Here is a 17182-nt window from a genome sequence, read left to right as displayed (position 1 = left end):
AAGATAGAAGGGGTAGGGGGGGAGGTGGGGTTGCTCTGCTCGTAAAAAACAGATGGAAATTCGAGAAAATGGAAGGAATAGATGAGACAGGAGAAAGAGACTACATAGCAGGTACACTTCAGTCTGGGGAACACAAAGTGGTCATTGCAGTGATGTATAATCCACCACAGAACTGCAGGAGGCCAAGAGAGGAATATGAAGAGAGCAACAGAGCAATGGTGGACACACTTGCTGAGGTAGCAAGAAGAGCTCACTCCAGCAGAGCAAAGTTGCTGGTTATGGGGGATTTCAACCACAGGGAGATTGACTGGGAAAACCTGGAGCCACATGGGAGTCCCGAAACATGGAGAGCCAGGATGTTGGACGTGGTGCTGGAAAACCTCATGCACCAACATGTTAAGGACACTACCAGAGTGAGAGGGGAGGATGAACCAGCAAGATTGGACCTTGTGTTCACCCTGGGCAGCTCAGACATTGAGGACATCAAGTATGAGAGTCCCCTAGGAGCTAGCGACCACGTGGTTCTGTGCTTTGAATACATAGTAGAGCTGCAAGTGGAGAGAATAACAGGAGTAGAATGGGAAAAGCCTGACTATAAAAGAGGGGACTACATAGGGTTGAAGAACTTCATGCGGGAGGTCCAGTGGGACAGAGAACTGGCAGGAAAGCCAGTAAATGAAATGATGGAATATGTAGCAACAAAATGCAAGGAGGCAGTGGAAAGGTTCATTCCCAAGGGCAACAGTAACAACGGGAAGACCAGAACAAGCCCCTGGTTTACCCGACGGTGTAAGGAGGCAAAAACAAAGTGCAATAGAGAATGGAAAAAGTACAGAAGGCAGAGAACACACGAAAATAGGGAGATCAGTCGCAGAGCCAGGAATGAGTACGCACAGGTAAGGAGGGAGGCCCAGCGACAGTATGAAAATGACATAGCATCGAGAATCAAGACTGACCCGAAACTGTTGTATAGCCACATCAGGAGGAAGACAACAGTCAAAGACCAGGTGATCAGATTAAGGACAGAAGGTGGAGAACTCACAAGAAATGATCAGGAGGTATGTGAGGAGCTGAACAGGAGATTTAAGGAAGTTTTTACAGTAGAGACAGGAAGGGCTGTGGGAAGAAAGCACAGAAGGGAACATCAAGAGGGAATATACCAACAAGTGTTGGATGACATACGAACAACTGAGGAGGAGGTGAAGAAGCTCTTAAGTGACCTTGACACCTCAAAGGCGATGGGACCGGACAACATCTCCCCATGGGTCCTTAGAGAAGGAGCAGAGATGCTGTGTGTGCCTCTAACCACAATCTTCAACACATCCCTTGAAACTGGGCAACTACCTGAGAAATGGAAGACAGCTAATGTAGTCCCCATATTTAAGAAAGGAAACAGAAACGAGGCACTAAACTACAGACCTGTGTCTCTGACATGTATTGTGTGCAAAGTCATGGAGAAGATTATCAGGAGGAGAGTGGTCGAACACCTGGAAAGGAACAAGATTATAAATGAAAACCAGCATGGGTTCATGGAAGGCAAATCTTGTATCACAAACCTCCTGGAGTTTTATGACAAGGTAACAGAAGTAAGACACGAGAGAGAGGGTTGGGTAGATTGCGTTTTCCTAGACTGCAGGAAGGCCTTTGACACAGTTCCCCACAAGAGATTAGTGCAGAAGCTGGAGGATCAGGCACACATAAAAGGAAGGGCACTGCAATGGATAAGGGAATACCTGACAGGGAGGCAGCAACGAGTCATGGTACGTGAAGAGGTATCACAGTGGGCGCCTGTTACGAGCGGGGTCCCACAGGGGTCAGTTCTAGGACCAGTGCTATTTTTGATATATGTGAACGACATGATGGAAGGAATAGACTCTGAAGTGTCCCTGTTCGCAGATGACGTGAAGTTGATGAGAAGAATTAAATCGGACGAGGATGAGGCAGGACTGCAAAGAGACCTGGAGAGGCTGGACATGTGGTCCAGTAACTGGCTCCTCGAATTCAATCCAGCCAAATGCAAAGTCATGAAGATTGGGGAGGGGCAAAGAAGACCGCAGACAGAATATAGGCTAGGTGGACAAAGACTACAGACCTCACTCAGGGAGAAAGACCTTGGGGTGACCATAACACCGAGTACATCACCGGAGGCACACATCAACCAAATAACTGCTGCAGCATACGGGCGCCTGGCAAACCTGAGAATAGCGTTCCGATACCTCAATAAGGAATCGTTCAAGACACTGTACACTGTGTATGTTAGGCCCATACTGGAGTATGCAGCACCAGTCTGGAACCCACACCTGGTCAAGCACGTCAAGAAGTTAGAGAAAGTACAAAGGTTTGCAACAAGGCTAGTCCCAGAGCTCAAGGGAATGTCGTACGAGGAAAGGTTAAGGGAAATCGGACTGACGACACTGGAGGACAGAAGGGTCAGGGGAGACATGATAACGACATACAAGATACTGCGGGGAATAGACAAGGTGGACAGAGATAGGATGTTCCAGAGAGGGGACACAGGGACAAGGGGTCACAACTGGAAGCTGAAGACTCAGACGAGTCACAGGGACGTTAGGAAGTATTTCTTCAGTCATAGAGTTGTCAGCAAGTGGAATAGCCTAGCAAGTGAAGTAGTGGAGGCAGGAACCATACATAGTTTTAAGAAGAGGTATGACAAAGCTCAGGAAGCAGAGAGAGAGAGACGACCCAGTAGCGATCAGTGAAGAGGCGGGGCCAGGAGCTGAGTCTCGACCCCTGCAACCACAATTAGGTGAGTTCAATTAGGTGAGTACACACACTCACACACACACTCACACATACACACACACACTCACACACACTCACACACACACTCACACACACTCACACACACTCACACACACACACAAACGCACACACACAAACACACACTCTCTCTCTCACACACACACACACACACACACACACACACACACACACACACACACACACACACACACACACACACACACACACACACACATATATATATATATATATATATATATATATATATATATATATATATATATATATATATATATATATATATTATATGATTAGAGAGAGGCAAAAGCGAGCATGCTTACCGACTTGCACTTACAGTAGAAGAGTTGTAGTGTTGGTACAAGTGCGTGTTCGAGTATTAATAAGGCACTGCGAAGCTCTCCTCATCCCCCCCCACACGACGCAGTGTAATTAACAGATTATATGACAGTCTTGAGCAGCAAAAACTACTTGTGAAAATATCTCGGTAAGAGTCTAAGGTTAACATGATTTTAACTAGAGATTAATGTTCAGTGCTGTCATTAAAACTCATATTAATGAGGCCTTAAACAATCTGCTTACACAGCTATGTACATTTACAGAGCATAATATATATATATATATATATATATATATATATATATATATATATATATATATATATATATATATATATATATATATATATATATGCAAAACAACCACTCTGAAAGAATAGAGAAATTCCAAGCGCTTTCGTGACTACTCACATTATCAAGGAACTACGAAAGTAAAGCATCCAAGGAAGCTATATAAGGGGTCTGGCCAACACCTCACTATCAGATCCCACAACGGTTAAACACCTGACGCGCGCCGACCCAACTGGATAGGTCCTTTGCACAACTCACCCACAAACTATTGTACCCAAGAAAATTTAAAAATTATTATTTGTCCAGTGTATTATTAAATTCTTCCCAAATTCTATTAATTATAAATGGATCTAATTTATATAAACCAAAGGAAATATTCATATTATTGTCAAAACTGCTTTTTATGAAACAAGATTCAATTATATTCCTGTCGACCATGGACTTGCTTGATACTACTTTCTCAACTTTTTGAAAATCAATTGGATGGTTAAAATCTCTTACATGAATAAATAGAGCATTGGAATCTTGTCCAGTTCTAATGCTATATTTATGTTGTTTTAATCTTAGTTCGAGATTTTTACCAGTTTGACCGTAATAAACTTTATCGCAAATTTTACAAGGAATCTTATAGACACATCCATCAGCATTTTGGGGGGGAATTCTTTATCAAAAGTTTTTTTACTGTATCAAGATTTTTGAATACAACTTTAATATTAAAAGTCTTAAGAAGAGAAGGCATATCAACCAAGTTTTCATAGTAAGGGAGAACCAACATATTTTTAGTTGAAAAAGGCTGGTTGTCCCTTTTTGGATTGTAAAAAGTATTTCTAGCAACTTTAAAAGATTTATCAATTACATTTCTTGGGTATTTTAAATCATTACCTATTTCATAAATTTTGGATATTTCCTCATCTATGAACTCAGGACTACAAATTCGTAAAGCTCTCAAAAACATTGATGAGAAAACAGACAGTTTGACTATGTCTTGATGCGAGGAATAATAGTGGACATAGGAACAGTTATTTGTAGGTTTTCTGCAAATTTTAAATTTAAATTCATTATTACCCTTAATAATTAAAACATCTAGAAAAGGCAATGAGTTATTTTCTTCAAACTCAACAGTAAAGTTTATAGAATGGGCTAAGCTATTTAATTTTCCAAGGAAATGGTGTATATCTACATTTTTGGGCATAAGACACAAAATATCATCAACATATCTGAACCATTTAGCTCTATTAGGGAGGATTGTGTTAAGCAACCTTGTTTCAAAAAATTCCATGTATAGGTTTCTAAGAACAGGTGAAAGAGGATTTCCCATTGCCATACCAAACTTCTGAGTGTAAAACTTATGGCAATGGGAAATCCTCTTTCACCTGTTCTTAGTAACCTATACATGGAATTTTTTGAAACAAGGTTGCTTAACACAATCCTCCCTAATAGAGCTAAATGGTTCAGATATGTTGATGATATTTTGTGTCTTATGCCCAAAAATGTAGATATACACCATTTCCTTGGAAAATTAAATAGCTTAGCCCATTCTATAAACTTTACTGTTGAGTTTGAAGAAAATAACTCATTGCCTTTTCTAGATGTTTTAATTATTAAGGGTAATAATGAATTTAAATTTAAAGTTTACAGAAAACCTACAAATAACTGTTCCTATGTCCACTATTATTCCTCGCATCAAGATAGAGTCAAACTGTCTGTTTTCTCATCAATGTTTTTGAGAGCTTTACGAATTTGTAGTCCTGAGTTCATAGATGAGGAAATATCCAAAATTTATGAAATAGGTAATGATTTAAAATACCCAAGAAATGTAATTGATAAATCTTTTAAAGTTGCTAGAAATACTTTTTACAATCCAAAAAGGGACAACCAGCCTTATTCAACTAAAAATATGTTGGTTCTCCCTTACTATGAAAACTTGGTTGATATACAAATAACCCGCACATAAAAGACAGAAGCTTACGACGACGTTTCGGTCCGACTTGGACCATTGACAAAGTCAATGGTCCAAGTCGGACCGAAACGTCGTCGTAAGCTTCTGTCTTTTATGTGCGGGTTATTTGTGTATCGTTCCTATATATATATATATATATATAAATTTTATTAACACATCGGCCGATTCCCACCAAGGCAGGGTGGCCCGAAAAAGAAAAACTTTCATCATTCACTCCATCACTGTCTTGCCAGAAGGGTGCTTTACACTTCAGTTATAAAACTGCAACATTAACACCCCTCCTTCAGAGTGCAGACACTGTACTTCCCATCTCCAGGACTCAAGTCCGGCCTGCCGGTTTCCCTGAATCTCTTCATAAATGTTGCTTTCCTCACACTCCAACAGCACCTCAAGTATTAAAAACCATTTGTCCCCATTCACTCCTATCAAATACGCTCACGCATCATTGCTGGAAGTCCAAGCCCCTCGCACACAAAACCTCCTTTACCCCATCCATCCAGCCCTTCGTAGGCCGACCCCTACCCCGCCTTCCCTCCACTACAGATTTATACACTCTCGAAGTCATTCTGTTTTGTTCCATTCTCTCTGCATGTTCGAACCATCTCAACGACCCCTCCTCAGCTCTCTGGATAATAGTTCTGGTAATCCCACACCTCCTCCTAATTTCCAAACTATGAATTCTCTGCATTATATTCACACCACACATTGCCCTCAGACATGACATCTCCACTACCTCCAGCCTTCTCCTTGTTGCAACATTCATCACCCATGCTTCGCACCCATACAAGAATGTTGGTACAACTATACTCTCATACATTCCCCTCTTTCCTTCCATGGACAAAGTTCTTTGTCTCCACAGACTCCTAAGTGCACCGCTCACCCTTTTCCCCTCATCAATTCTATGATTCACCTCATCCTTCATAGACCCATCTGCTGGCACGTCCACTCTTAAATATCTGAATACATTCACCTCCTCCATACTCTCTCCCTCCAATCTGATGTCCTTTTGTTATCCTCATAACCTTTCTCTTTCCTATATTCACTTTTAATTTTCTTCTTTTACATACCCTACCAAATTCATCCACCAACCTCTGCAACTTCTCTTCAGAATTTCCCAAAAGCACAGTGTTATCAGCAAAGAGCAACTGTGACAACTTCCACTTTGAGTCTGATTCTTTATCTTTTAACTCCACACCTCTTGCCAAGACCCTAGCATTCACTTCTCTTACAACCCCATCTGTAAATGTATTTCTGGGATCCTCTTCAGCAGAAGAGGATCCCAGAAAGAGAACGAAATAAACAATCTTCTGTGTTTCTGTCTCCATGTAGGTTATTATTGAGCATATATATTGTGTGTGTGTGTGTGTGTGTGTGTGCGTGCGTGCGTGCGTGCGTGTGTGTGTGTGTGCGTGCGTGTGTGTGTGTGTGTGTGTGCGCGCGCGCGCGTGCATATGTCCTCCTACAGGTTTCCATGTGATAACTTGAGAATGCCTCTTCTGATCTGCTTCAAATTTCAACATTGATGATGGCTTAGGAAAAAACTTGAAATATTATTGAATTATGTAGGTGTTAATTTGTAAATTTTATTTGAAAGTTGTGTGGTATCCTGAGAATTAGCTTGAAAATGCTTCTTGTGAATGGCTTCAAACCTACAACCGTGTTTAATCTAGCGGAGAGAATAACTTTAGCTTATGAAGGAACAACCTAATTGAAAAGTGTCGAAATTATTGGTTTATGTTTTCATATAGTCAGTTTCTTGGTTTTCGAAATTTAAGTGAAACAAACTCTCTCTGTCTATCTTTTTAGTGTATAAGTCTACGGACCTTGCCAACCTAGTTTCATCTTATTTGCTTCGTTAGATTTTAACAATTACCGGATTGAGTTGTAGCTCCTGGTCTCCTTAGGATGTTTTCTAGGTGTTCAGCTGCAGCTCCTGGGCTTCTTAAGTGTGTAGACCTAAATCTCCTGGGTCTCATAAAACTGTTGAACTCTAGATCCTGGGCATCTTCGGAGTGTTAAATTATATCGAATAGGACTGGAAAAGCGCTGTAACTGCAGTTCAACTTGAAGGTTCTAAGCAACAGTAACTATTCTTGAACGTTCTAAGCAACAGTTACTATTCTTCTTGAAGGTTCTAAGCAACAGATACTATTCTTCTTGAAGGTTCTGAGTAACAGTTACTATTCTTCTTGAAGGATCTAAGCAACAGTAACTATTCTTGATCGTTCTAAGCAACAGTTACTATTCTTCTTGAAGGTTCTGAGTAACAGTTACTATTTTTCTTGAAGGTTCTGAGTAACAGTTACTATTCTTCTTGAAGGTTCTAAGCAACAGTTACTATTCTTCTTGAAGGTTCTAAGCAACAGTTACTATTCTTTTTGAAGGTTCTAAGCAACAGTTACTATTCTTCTTGAAGGTTCTAAGCAACAGTTACTATTCTTCTTGAAGGTTCTAAGCAACAGTTACCATTCTTTTTGAAGGTTCTAAGCAACAGTTACTATTATTCTTGAAGGTTTTAAGCAACAGTTACTATCCTTCTTGAAGCACAGTCGTCAAAACTACTCTAGTTGATAAGTATAGTTCCACTAAAGTGCCACTTTTCAAGAATATAGTGGCGGTTTTCCTAACTACAGTGCGATTATATTCCCAGTTTTTGTAAACATAATACCAATTTTGATGAATATACTGCCAGTGCTATTGATTCTGGTGCCATTTTCGTGACTATGGTGCCAGACAGTGTTTTACTTCTCGTAACTCTGCTTAACAGTGTAATGTTTACTCAAGTGTAACTTCCTTAACCATCATTGTTATCCTCGTAATTATATTCACTTTCATCACTATAATTGTGTTCATCTTCACTGTCATCACCGTAACTATGTTCGCCTTCATAACCATCATCTCTGTGTTCACCTTCACTTTCGTCATCATCATGATTGTTAACCATCAATGTCATCATCCTGACTGTTCACCCTCACTGCCATCATCATGACTGTTCACCTTCACTGTCGTCATAATGATGACTGTTAATCATCAATGTCATCATCCTGATTGTTCACCCTGTCATTATCGTGGCTGTTTACCTTCATTGTCCTCGTCATCATGATTGTTCACCTTCACCGTCATCAATCGCACAAGATTTAAAGGCTTTAACCTTACTATCATCATATTCAACAGTGTTCACCTTCGGCAATAGTTTTCACCCTCCCGATCTGGAGGTCGGGAGGGTGAAAGAACTACTAGAGACCGGGAGGGTGAAAGAACTACTAGAGACCGGGAGGGTGCCAGAAGTGCTAGAGACCGGGAGGGTGCCAGAAGTGCTAGAGACCGGGAGGGGGCCAGAAGTGCTAGAGACCAGGAGGGTGCAAGAAGTGCTAGAGACCGGGAGGGTGCCAGAAGTGCTAGAGACCGGGAGGGTGCCAGAAGTGCTAGAGACCGGGAGGGGGCCAGAAGTGCTAGAGACCGGGAGGGGGCCAGAAGTGCTAGAGACCGGGAGGGGGCCAGAAGTGCTAGAGACCGGGAGGGGGCCAGAAGTGCTAGAGACCGGGAAGGTGCCAGAAGTGCTAGAGACCGGGAGGGTGCCAGAAGTGCTAGAGACCGGAAGGGGGCCAGAAGTGCTAGAGACAGGAAGGGTGCCAGAAGTACTAGAGACCGGAAGGGTGCCAGAAGTACTAGAGACCGGAAGGGTGCCAGAAGTACTAGAGACCGGAAGGGTGCCAGAAGTGCTAGAGACCGGGAGGGTGCCAGAAGTGCTAGAGACCGGGAGGGTGCCAGAAGTGCTAGAGACCGGGAGGGTGCCAGAAGTGCTAGAGACCGGGAGGGTGCCAGAAGTGCTAGAGACCGGGAGGGGGCCAGAAGTGCTAGAGACCGGGAGGGTGAAAGAACTACTAGAGACTGGGAGGGGCCGGAAGTGCTAGAGACCGGGAGGGTGAAAGAACTACTAGAGACCGGGAGGGTGCCAAAAGTGCTAGAGACCGGGAGGGTGAAAGAACTACTAGAGACCGGGACGGGCCAGAAGTGCTAGAGACCGGGAGGGTGAAAGAACTACTAGAGACCGGGAGGGTGCCAGAAGTGCTAGAGACCGGGAGGGGGCCAGAAGTGCTAGAGACCGGGAGGGTGCCAGAAGTGCTAGAGACCGGGAGGGTGCCAGAAGTGCTAGAGACCGGGAGGGTGCCAGAAGTGCTAGAGACCGGGAGGGGGCCAGAAGTGCTAGAGACCGGGAGGGGGCCAGAAGTGCTAGAGACCGGGAGGGGGCCAGAAGTGCTAGAGACCGGGAGGGGGCCAGAAGTGCTAGAGACCGGGAGGGTGCCAGAAGTGCTAGAGACCGGGAGGGGGCCAGAAGTGCTAGAGACCGGGAGGGGGCCAGAAGTGCTAGAGACCGGGAGGGTGCCAGAAGTGCTAGAGACCGGGAGGGGGCCAGAAGTGCTAGAGACCGGGAAGGTGCCAGAAGTGCTAGAGACCGGGAGGGTGCCAGAAGTGCTAGAGACCGGAAGGGGGCCAGAAGTGCTAGAGACCGGGAGGGTGCCAGAACTACTAGAGACCGGGAGGGTGAAAGGACTACTAGAGACCGGGAGGATTCCAGAAGTGCTAGAGACCGGGAGGGGGCCAGAAGTGCTATAGACCGGGAGGGTGCCAGAAGTGCTAGAGACCGGGAGGGTGCCAGAAGTGCTAGAGACCGGGAGGGTGCCAGAAGTGCTAGAGACCGGGAGGGTGCCAGAAGTGCTAGAGACCGGGAGGGGGCCAGAAGTACGAGAGACCGGGAGGGGGCCAGAAGTGCTAGAGGGGAGGGGGCCAGAAGTGCTAGAACCGTGCCAGAAGTGCTAGAGACCGGGACGGGGCCAGAAGTGCTAGAGACCGGGAGGGGGCCAGAAGTGCTAGAGACCGGAAGGGGGCCAGACCGGGAGGGTGCCAGAAGTGCTAGAGACCGGAACGGGGACAGAAGTGCTAGAGACCGGGAGGGTGCCAGAAGTGCTAGAGACCGGGAGGGTGCCAGAAGTGCTAGAGACCGGGAGGGTGCCAGAAGTGCTAGAGACCGGGAGGGTGCCAGAAGTGCTAGAGACCGGGAGGGGGCCAGAAGTGCCAGAGACCGGGAGGGTGCCAGAAGTGCCAGAGACCGGGAGGGTGCCAGAAGTGCCAGAGACCGGGAGGGGGCCAGAAGTGCCAGAGACCGGGAGGGTGCCAGAAGTGCCAGAGACCGGGAGGGGGCCAGAAGTGCCAGAGACCGGGAGGGTGCCAGAAGTGCCAGAGACCGGGCGGGGGCCAGAAGTGCCAGAGACCGGGAGGGTGCCAGAAGTGCCAGAGACCGGGAGGGGGCCAGAAGTGCCAGAGACCGAGAGGGGGCCAGAAGTGCCAGAGACCGGGAGGGGGCCAGAAGTGCCAGAGACCGAGAGGGGGCCAGAAGTGCCAGAGACCGAGAGGGGGCCAGAAGTGCTAGAAACCGGGAGCGGACTAGAACTACTAGAGGTCGAGAGGTTGACAGAGCACAGTGGGGCAGTGTATCTATCTCACTCTTCATTGAGTATCGTGTTTAGTACTCTTAACATACAAATAACAACAACAACAACAACAACAACAACAACAACAACAACAACAACAACAACAACAACAACAACAACAATAACAACAATACAGACGAAACTGACGACACCTGGTGTTTATTACCTGGCGGAGGGGTGATGATTTCCCTAATTATTCTACAGGCAGGTAAGCTATGGGGCATTAATCTGATAACATTTGTTTGAAACTCTAAACCAGCGTCGATTACTCAGTGGTGGAGGGTCGATCCTCCGTCAGCTTATATCTGGAATTATCAGATCCAATAAGTCCCTTCAAGATGTTGCAAAACTGACATTTGGCCACTTTCTGGACATTATGGAAAACCCCGATATTTTTGGGAATAGCTATTAGCGGACGATCTTCCGAAGATATACAATATAACTTCTCTCTCGTTAAATATAATAAGATATTAATGAATAAGATACGAAATATATAAAACACACGACCTCCCTTGTTAAATATAACAATTAGGTATTAACGAACATGCTAACAAAGATATACAACACACGACTTTCACCTCGTTAAATATAGTAAGCTAATGGACAAGATACGAATTATAACATTTAGGTATTAACGGACAAACCACTTCTTCGTTAAATACAATAATTGGGTAATAACAAACTGCTAGTGATATACAACACAACTTCTCCATCGTTAAATATAATAATTAGGTATTAACGAACGAACTACGAAGGATATACAATATATAACTTCGTAAGTTAAATAAAATAATTGATTTAATATTGAAGTCTCTGGGGTAGGTACTGGGGGGGGGGCTCGGAGAGCATTTTCTGATTTTGTTATTAATACTCTTTCCATGCCTCTGTGGTCCGGCTTAATGCTTTCTTTTTGTATTGTTTCCTGGTGCACGAGCATGGGTACGAGGGTACACGAGCTGGGGTACGAGGGTACACGAGCTGAGGTACGACGATGCACGAGCTGGGGTACGACGATGCACGAGCTGGGGTACGAGGGTACACGAGCTGGGGTACGACGATGCACGAGATGGGGTACGACGATACACGAACTGGGGTACGACGATGCACGAGCTGGGGTACGACGATGCACGAGCTGGGGTACGAGGGCACACGAGCTGGGGTACGAGGGTACACGAGCTGGGGTACGACGATGCACGAGCTGGGGTGCGACGATGCGCGAGCTAGGGTACGACGATGCACGAGCTGGGGTACGAGGATACACGAGCTGGGGTACGACGATGCACGAGCTGGGGTAACGAGAGTACACGAGCTGGGGTACGAGGGTACACGAGCTGGGGTACGTCGATGCACGAGCTGGGGTACGAGGGTACACGAGCTGGGGTACGACGATGCACGAGCTGGGGTACGAGGGTACACGAGCTGGGGTACGAGGGTGCACGAGCTGGGGTACGACGATGCACGAGCTGGGGTACGAGGGTACACGAGCTGGGGTACGACGATGCACGAGCTGGGGTAAGACGATGCACGAGCTGGGGTACGACGATGCACGAGCTGGGGTACGAGGGTACACGAGCTGGGGTACGACGATGCACGAGCTGGGGTAAGACGATGCACGAGCTGGGGTACGACGATGCACGAGCTGGGGTACGAGGGTACACGAGCTGGGGTACGACGATGCACGAGCTGGGGTAAGACGATGCACGAGCTGGGGTACGACGATGCACGAGCTGGGGTACGAGGGTACACGAGCTGGGGTACGACGATGCACGAGCTGGGGTACGACGATGCACGAGCTGGGGTACGACGATGCACGAGCTGGGGTACGAGGGTACACGAGCTGGGTACGAGGGTACACGAGCTGAGGTAACGAGAGTACACGAGCTGGGGTACGAGGGTACACGAGCTGGGGTACGTCGATGCACGAGCTGGGGTACGACGATGCACGAGCTGGGGTACGAGGGTACACGAGCTGGGGTACGACGATGCACGAGCTGGGGTAAGACGATACACGAGCTGGGGTACGACGATGCACGAGCTGGGGTACGAGGGTACACGAGCTGGGGTACGACGATGCACGAGCTGGGGTAAGACGATGCACGAGCTGGGGTACGACGATGCACGAGCTGGGGTACGAGGGTCCTCGAGCTGGGGTACGACGATGCACGAGCTGGGGTAAGACGATGCACGAGCTGGGGTAAGACGATGCACGAGCTGGGGTACGAGGGTACACGAGCTGGGGTACGACTGTACACGAGCTGGGGTACGACGATGCACGAGCTGGGGTACGACGATGCACGAGCTGGGGTACGAGGGTACACGAGCTGGGGTACGACGATGCACGAGCTGGGGTACGACGATGCACGAGCTGGGGTACGAGGTTCCACGAGCTGGGGTACGACGATGCACGAGCTGGGGTAAGACGATGCACGAGCTGGGGTACGACGATGCACGAGCTGGGGTACGAGGGTACACGAGCTGGGGTACGACGATGCACGAGCTGGGGTAAGACGATGCACGAGCTGGGGTACGACGATGCACGAGCTGGGGTACGAGGGTACACGAGCTGGGGTACGAGGGTACACGAGCTGGGGTACGACGATGCACGAGCTGGGGTACGACGATGCACGAGCTGGGGTACGAGGGTACACGAGCTGGGGTACGACGATGCACGAGCTGGGGTACGACGATGCACGAGCTGGGGTACGACGATGCACGAGCTGGGGTACGAGGGTACACGAGCTGGGGTACGAAGGTACACGAACTGTGGTACGACGATGCACGAGCTGGGGTACGAGGGTACATGAGCTGGGGTACGACGATGCACGAGCTGGGGTACGACGATGCACGAGCTGGGGTACGTAGGTGCACTCATGAAGAATCGCATTATTTATAAAGCGAGTGAATTGTGAGAAAGTTATTTTTTGCTGCACTTCTTGTAGTGTATTGAGGGAGAAGATAAAGGATGGGAGAAGACAAGAAGAGGAACGTAAGGAAGGGAAGGGAGGAGAAAGGGATGAAGAAATGGAGGAAGAAAAGGGGAGAAGAGAGAGAGAGAGAGAGAGAGAGAGAGAGAGAGAGAGAGAGCGAGAGCACACACACACACACACACAGAGAGCACACACATACACATACACACACACTATATATATATATATATATATATATATATATATATATATATATATATATATATATATCTCTGGAGAATCGTCGTACAAGACATACACCTCATGACTCTGTACACAACCTACCTCAGTTCCAGCTTAAAATACGCAGCACAAGCCAGGAGCCCCACCTAATTATGCACACTCAGAAGTTTAAAAATGTACAAAGTCTTGCAACCAGATTTGTCCCAGAAATAAATCATGACAAAATCACGGAGAAATATGAGTAAGACATTAAATATTCGGAGGAATTGATCATGCTGATTAGGACTTTTTTTTTTTTTTTAAGGGAGAACCAGATGCAAGAGGAAGTGGATGGAAGGAGAGAACACAGACGAGTCACAGGGATGTCAGGAAGTAATTTTTCAGTCTCATGATAGAAGGAAAGTGGAATCAAAGCAGCAATTCCGGTCGATGAAGATCAAGAAACCAGGAGCCAGGACTCGACCAACCCTCCTTGCAGACAAAAATCTGACTACAAATCGGTGAGTGCACACGCCAACATTAGCGAGCTTGCTCACACAATTCCACAATCATTAACAATACTTACTATCTTAACGAGGAAGGTGTTTAGAAGAATAACAACAGACTTCCCAGCCGTCCGTCTGCATGTTTGTCCCTGTGTGTATATGTCCAACACATCTCACCTTTATGATTTTTTAAGATATTTTTTTCTCTCAGTGTACACATTCGGGGTCTTGTGAGGGGCCTAATTTGTATTTTAGGATCTTAAAAAACAGGCGCAAATGTGTTTTGTTTATATTTGAAAATGGCCACAGAAATGTTTGTGGGTGGGGAGGGGGAGAGAGGGAAGGGTAAAGAGAAAGAGGAGGGAAAGTAAATTTTAGCTAAAATAGAATATATGAGAAAGTAAAGAGGGGCTGGGAGAAAGGAAAGAAGTGGAAAGCAAAATGGAGAAGAAAGTAAGGAAAGTATGAGGAACATTGTAGAAAGACAGTCTAGGACTGTTAGGATGAACGAGTAATGGGGGAGGTAAAAACGATAGAGAAGAAAAAGAAGGAAAACGAAGAAAAGAGTTACAATGCAAGAGAAGGTGGTAAAGCGATGAGAAGTGAAGAAAGAAATGCAAAGAAGAACGCGAGTAAAGAAAGGCCAGGAAAACAAAGCAAAAGGAAGGAAAACAAAAAGACTATGTCATCCTTATCAAGTGGTCAAAATGACTGTGCACTCACACACAACACACTATAATTTTTTAATCGTTTTTGTTGGCTCGTGTAAATATTTTTTTTCCAAGTCAATGGGAACCACCATCATGACTAAACTGATAGATTTTATGCAACCGTAATTCATTATCATCAGAATTTTGGTCATGGTTATTTTACACTAATGATTTACGTTCAACGAGTGACGTCATATCTCTGCTTATTTCAAAGTACATTTCTAAGATAAAAGGCCACCCAGGATGCCACCCATAAAAGACCATTAACAACCATGTACTTAATGCTGACTGAGCAAGAGATATATCATTTTTTTTAATTAACACATCGGCCGTCTCCCACCAAGGCAGGGTGGCCCGAAAAAGAAAATCTTTCATCATTCACTCTATCACTGTCTTCCCAGAGTCGCGCTTACACTACAGTTATAAATCTGCAACATTAACACCCCTCCTTCAGAGGGGTGTTAATACCCAGGTACCTATTTATTGTTAGGTAAACACCAGCACAGGTTCTGTGTATAAAGAGCCACAAAACGCCGAGGACTGCACAGAACTACTTGGTTCATTCAGGTACATTTATGTACAAGTGCTCGCTTATTTTACCCAGGCAACTTAGGACCAAAGCCTCAGAACCTGGGGATAGTCCGGACAAATGCACCAAATTATTTACATTACTAGTAAGAAATATGTATATGCGTTTTGCTAGAGTAGTTCATCCAGGCTATTGCACTTTTTCCCCTCTTTTTTTTTTTTTGGTTGACCCTACATACTCTCTTTGTTTCTACTATTTCTTCTTTTGTGTATGAAGTTCTCCTATGCCTACTGCCACCTTCCTGCTAAAAACTTACGAAATTGGAGAGAGTGTATAGGCTTGCTACGAAGCTAGTTCCAGAGTTAAGAGGAATGATGTATGAAAACAGGCTAAAGGAGTTAAGTCTGACAACATGGGAAGACCCAGAGAGAAATGATAACGACATACAAAGTGCTTTGAGAACTTAATAGAAAGGGCAGGGACAGACTGTGAGAGAGGCAGGAAGCGAGTAAGCTATTGCACTGTAGTGCTGTCGCATCCTGAGGGTAGTCAGAGAGAAAAGTGATCAGGACGAAAAAAAAAAAAATAGGAGACGATCCGTAATCTTGTCATAATGGTTTAGTAGTTGCAACAAGTATTATCTTCTATATGTGTAGGTTGTGCAAGTAGTGCTTTTCCATAAAGTTAGCAATTTGGAATCTCATCAACCTCTCGAAGACTGGATCTGAGATGTACATATACACATTATTTTGTCAGCTCTCTATTGCCTTCTCTATGCAGAGTAGCTATGTCTACACTTTTATAAGGCTAATAGGATTTCACCTGCTCTTGCTAATGGTATTTTGCACATTTTTTTTTTAATAAAAAAGAAATTCCACGACGAATCCAGTCCAGGTGCTACAAGAGTAGGCATATTTTGCAAAAATTCTATTGCAAATTCCACGGCATTGGTGCTCATGTCGGCTACATGATCTGTTTGACATACAGAAGTAATGTGTAAATTTTCTGTATCTTTTACTGCTATGTCGTTTTGTGGATTGTTGAATATTGATTTGAACTGGTTTTCTAAACTTCCACTCATTTCTTTTTCCTCGTCAATGTATGAACTTCCTGCGATTAATGGTTCAGTTCTACAGGTGGTTCTTAACTTAGCTTTTGCTTGTGTGTAAAAATAATTGAGGATTATTGCAATATCCTGGAAGGCTTTTCGTTCGTTTTGTGCGTCTTCAGTCTGGTACTAAAGTTTAAGTCTTGTTCTATCTCGGTAATCTCTCGGCGAAGATTATCTTTCCTTTGTTATGACTTATTCACGTCTTCAAGCAGTTCGGTAACTTTTTTCTTTTGTATATTCTTCTACGCTTTCTTTCTACATTTCATCTCTCATATTTCCTCAGCGGTATATTTTTTATAGAGATCCTGAATGTTTCTATATTCAGTTTCTGTAAGC

The 17182-nt window shown here is 45.2% G+C and overlaps 1 long non-coding RNA gene across 1 annotated transcript in view; it reads left to right on the top strand.

The window, feature by feature from the left end:
* LOC128702913 (uncharacterized) overlaps positions 1–17182 on the top strand; it is a 268140-nt gene that overhangs the window by 228127 nt on the left and 22831 nt on the right. The window contains exon 2 of the long non-coding RNA XR_011394283.1: positions 14316–14511. This is a non-coding gene — a long non-coding RNA (uncharacterized lncRNA). The remainder of the gene's footprint in view (positions 1–14315; positions 14512–17182) is intronic.

The sequence above is a fragment of the Cherax quadricarinatus genome, chromosome 82 (genome assembly GCF_038502225.1).
Source record: "Cherax quadricarinatus isolate ZL_2023a chromosome 82, ASM3850222v1, whole genome shotgun sequence".
NCBI lineage: Eukaryota > Metazoa > Arthropoda > Malacostraca > Decapoda > Parastacidae > Cherax > Cherax quadricarinatus.
Note: the sequence above shows the minus strand (reverse complement) of the source record. Positions and strands in the feature narration are given on the sequence as shown.